We start from the raw sequence: 5,319 nt of genomic DNA, 5'->3' as shown, positions 1-5,319 counted from the left end.
ATATATCATTTGTGTGTGAAAGAAAACGAGGTTAAACGAGACTCAGATAAAGAGAGCAAGATTGAGCGAGTGTGGCCCGCCGTGTGGAAGAAAGAGTGAGACAGTCTCGAGGGAGTGACCTAGATATACAACGTGCATGCGTGCGCATGCACGAGAGGTTGGGAGGCTAGATAGGCAATGCATGTATTTAGCGCAAGAGGGTGAGAGGGAGAGGGGGGAGAGAGAGATCGGCATGGGGTGCAATGGCGGGTGTGTGAGGTAAATACATTTGGTAACAGAGTGGAAAAAGGGGTTGTGTAGTTGAGAGACTTAGAGATCGAAACATGGGGAAAAAGAATGAACGTGTGTTGGAAACCGATAGCTTCCTAAGGTACATTGTAAGATTGACCGATACAGGAAGTATGTAGCATTTGTGCGGGGATGGGGGGCTAAAAACAACATTTGAATGTACATAGTACGAGACTTAATATTGATGTTTCAATTCGGTGTACATTGTAAGATTTGAACCGAGGACCAGGCATACGGTAATTATTTCGAATTCGTGCCATACTAAGTTTCGAAAAGTTGACATTGACTCAGTTTGTTGTGCTATTTTGTAGGTCATATGTTTGAATCCATCCAAAAGTTTTCTCACTACCATGGTGTTCATCATATACATATGAATTTGTATTAAAAAAGTAGCGTGGATACAGTGAAATGCGAAATCCACGTTAGAATTGGAGATCGCTACGTGACACACACTCTAATTCAAATAACTAACTACGTGACACACACTCTAATTCAAATAACTAATTATGTGACACACACTCTATTCCACGTTAGCGTGGGTACCGTTTCAATTTTTTTGCAAATAACTCCTCATTAATTAATTTATAGTACTTCCTCTGTTCACTTTTATAAGACCTTGAAGACATTTCAGACAATGTGCAAAACAGTTCATTTTAAGTTGTCTGAAACAACTTACAAAAGTGAACGGATGGAGTATCTCGTTTCAAATGACTAATTATTGCAAGGAAAACATGGGCATGGTAATACATACAGATTCGTTTGCAAATGAAAGAAGATTCGTTTGCATTCTCAAATGTAGGCGCACCAGGCAAACCAGGGTCATGTCGGGGTGGACGCTGCTTCGGTGCCTTAAAGGCAACTACCTTTGGGTCACTGACATGTGGGCCAGCCACCTGTTGGGCCCATATGTCATGGACACAAAGGCAGGTGCCTTAAGGCACCGAAGCATAGTCCTGTCGGGGTGGTCACGTGCGTCGGACGGACGCGTAGCACCCAGCCACCCCCCCCAAAAGGATGACGACAATATAAGTTTGCGCTTCCATGTTTCGGATTGAAATATCTGGCGGCCCCAATTCCAGCCCTGCAAAATCTCTCTTCTCCACCGTCCCCTTCCACGCCCAGATTGCTCAAATCCCTAATTCGCCGCCAACCCTCGGATCGCCCCTCGTCTCGTCTCTTTCCCCACCGTTCCCCACCTCTATGCCGGACAGCGACGACGAAGACGACGGTCACGCTTCACCACCGCACCGGAGCTACCTCATCTACGCCCTCGTCCACCGCACCGGGTGGTCCACCGACAACGTCAGCCGCCGCAACCGACGTGCCTCACAGACACCGAGTTCCACCGCATCAGGTGCGCTTCACCAACGTCGTCTCCCAGCTCACCGGGGCTACTTCACCGAGCACATCGTCGCACCTCCACCCCCCGAGGCCGTTGGGGCTTCACCAACAGTCTCGTCCACCGCATCGTAGCGCTCCACTGCCACTCAAGATCTGCATCCATGCGCGGCCAGCCTGTTGGGGAACGTAGTAATTTCAAAAATTTCCTACGCACACACAAGATCATGGTGAGGGGTTGCTATAAACACTAGTAAAGTACACATCAATAACATGTATATCAAATATACCTATGTTCACTTTGCCATCCTTCTTATCCGCCAATTGCTTGGGTAGCTCTGCTTCCAGTGACCAGTTCCTTTGCAGTAGAAGCACTCATTTTCAGGCTTAGGTTTAGATTTGGGTTTTTTCACTTGAGCAGCAACTTGCTTGCCGTTTTTCTTGAAGTTCCCCTTTCTTCCCTTTGTCCCTTTACTTGAAACTAGTGGTTTTGTTTACCATCAACACTTGATGTTTTTCTTGATTTCTACCTTTGTCGATTTCAGCATCACAAAGAGCTTGGGAATCGTTTCCGTTATCCCTGGCATATTATAGTTCATCACGAAGTTCTACTAACTTGGTGATGGTGACTAGAGAATTCTGTCGATCACTATTTTATCTAGAAGATTAACTCCCACTTGATTCAAGCGATTGTAGTACCCAGACAATCTGAGCACATGCTCACTGCTTGAGCTATTCTCCTCCATCTTTTAGCTATAGAACTTGTTGGAGACTTCATATCTCTCAACTCGGGTATTTGCTTGAGATATTAACTTCAACTCCTGGAACATCTCATATGGTCCATGACGTTCAAAACGTCTTTGAAGTCCCGATTCTAAGCCGTTTAAGCATGGTGCACTAAACTATCAAGTAGTCATCATATTGAGCTAGCCAAACGTTCATAACATCTGCATCTGGTCCTGCAATACGTTTGTCACCTAGCGGTGCATCAAGGATATAATTCTTCTGTGCAGCAATGAGGATAAACCTCAGATCACGGATCCAATCCGCATCATTGCTACTAACATCTTTCAACTTAGTTTAATCTAGGAACATATCAAAAATAAAACAGGGGAGCTAAACGCGAGCTATTGATCTACAACATAGATATGCTAATACTACCAGGACTAAGATCATGATAAATTTAAGTTCAATTAATCATATTACTTAAGAACTCCCACTTAGATAGACATCCCTATAATCCTCTAAGTGATCACGTGATCCAAATCAACTAAACCATGTCCGATCATCACGTGAGATGGAGTAGTTTCAATGGTGAACACCACTATGTTGATCATATCTACTATATGATTCATGCTCGACCTTTCGCTCTCCGTGTTCTGAGGCCATATCTGTTATATGCTAGGCTCGTCAAGTTTAACCTGAGTATTCCACGTGTGCAACTGTTTTGCACCCATTGTATTTGAACGTAGAGCCTATCACACCCGATCATCACATGGTGTCTCAGCACGAAGAACTTTTGCAACGGTGCATACTCAGGGAGAACACTTGTACTTTGATAATTTAGTGAGGGATCATCTTATAATGCTACCGTCAATCAAAGCAAGATAAGATGCATAAAAGATAGACATCACATGCAATCAATATAAGTGATATGATATGGCCATCATCATCTTGTGCTTGTGATCTCCATCTCCGAAGCACCTTCATGATCACCATCGTCACCGGCGCGACACTTTGATCTCCATCGTAGCACCGTTGTCGTCTCGCCAATCTTATGGTTCCACGACTATCGCTACCGCTTAGTGATAAAGTAAAGCATTACAGGGCGATTGCATTGCATACAATAAAGCGACAACCATATGGCTCCTGCCAGTTGCCGATAACTCGGTTACAAAACATGATCATCTCATACAATAAAATTTAGCATCATGTCTTGACCATATCACATCACAACATGCCCTGCAAAAACAAGTTAGACGTCCTCTACTTTGTTGTTGCAAATTTTACGTGGCTGCTACGGGCTTAGAAAGAACCGTTCTTACCTACGCATCAAAACCACAACGATAGTTTATCAAGTTGGTGTTGTTTTAAGCTTCGCAAGGACCGGGCGTAGCCACACTCGGTTCAATTAAAGTTGGAGAAACTGACACCCGCCAGCCACCTGTGTGCAAAGCATGTCGGTAGAACCAGTCTCGCGTAAGCGTACGTGTAATGTCGGTCCGGGCCGCGTCATCCAACAATACCGCCGAACCAAAGTATGACATGCTGGTAAGCAGTATGACTTACACTACAAGAAATATGTCAACTTGTGACCTTGACTATTGGTCACTGAATGGTCACTGTTTTCAATTTGTGACCTTTTTGTGACCAAAAACATAAGGTCAAAAGCTGGCCATCATAAACTGACTATAGCGACCTTTCTTCTGGAATGGTCGTAGACGTTTATGACCAAAATATGTCTATTGTGGTGTTTTGGTCACTAGCAACCTCCCCAGGCCACGTAGGCATCCAGCGTGGCAATCTGATGTGGCACAAGATTCAACCCGGTCCAATTTGATTTTCTACATGGGCCTAGCCCAACAATTCGGCCTTTTTACTATATTTTTTCCTGTGCTTTTATTATCTACATGGGTCTGGCCCAACAATTCAGCCTTTGATTTCTTTGCATGGTCCTTTTAACAGCAGATTTTCTATTTGATCATGTATTTTTCTGGACCATTTCTTTGCTGGGCTTCTCATGTTCTGAATTTATTTTTTTCGAAAGAGTGGCCCACTAGTGAGATGGGACCCAGTTATCAGGTTCTAATAAGTGGGTCCCTTGTCACTGTTATATTCTCCAGATCTCAATTTTCCAATACTTAAATAACAATATTTAAATCAGAACAGAGAGAAAACAAAATGCTTCAAACAGAGCACCAGAAAAATATGGTTCACATCATGAATACAATCAAAAAGAGCCAAACTTGGCACATTATTACAATCAAACATGGTTCACATCAGTTTTACAATAAAAAATGTTCACATCAGGTAACACAGCTATCACAGTATAACTAGCTCCAATGCTTCTTCGAATTTGTTCATCCTGGACCTCACGACAAAACATGAATGAAGGGCATCTGCAAGTTATCAAGCAAAATGGTTAGAACAAGAAAAATGCGACATTTTTATCATTTAAGCATAAAAGGACAGGGTCAATAACATTTTGATGTTTGAAAAATGAACCAGGATTTCAATGTTTGAACAGCAAAAGATAATATGCGGTTTAAATCAACCCCTAAGAAGATACACGTTCACATATTAATTTGGCAACATCTATAGAAGTTGAACCTCGTAGACATGCAATGTGGAATTTGTATCTCAAAGAACTATATAGATTTATCAGGTTTAATTACCATAGAGAAGCCAAATGCTAGTAAGTCAGGATTAGTACACAAGACCTGATTCAGCAAAGTAAACAAGAAGGTCGCTACAATACAAAAATAAGCTCATCACAGAGAATAAAATGAGTGGAACTATAGTACATCCTCTAAATTGTCATGTTCACAAGATTAAAATTAAGCTCGGCATAAGCATATGAGTTTTGTTTGGCACCACCACATCAAAAAACACTTAAAAGTACGCAAATTGGACTAGCTACCAGAAGCACAAGATCAGGTCACAAACTTAAACTGTCATACAGGAGGATAAACA

Source organism: Triticum dicoccoides, chromosome 1A (genome assembly GCF_002162155.2).
Source record: "Triticum dicoccoides isolate Atlit2015 ecotype Zavitan chromosome 1A, WEW_v2.0, whole genome shotgun sequence".
Taxonomy (NCBI): Eukaryota; Viridiplantae; Streptophyta; class Magnoliopsida; order Poales; family Poaceae; genus Triticum; species Triticum dicoccoides.
The sequence above is the reverse complement of the archived record's forward strand: the minus strand, read 5'-3'. Positions refer to the sequence as shown.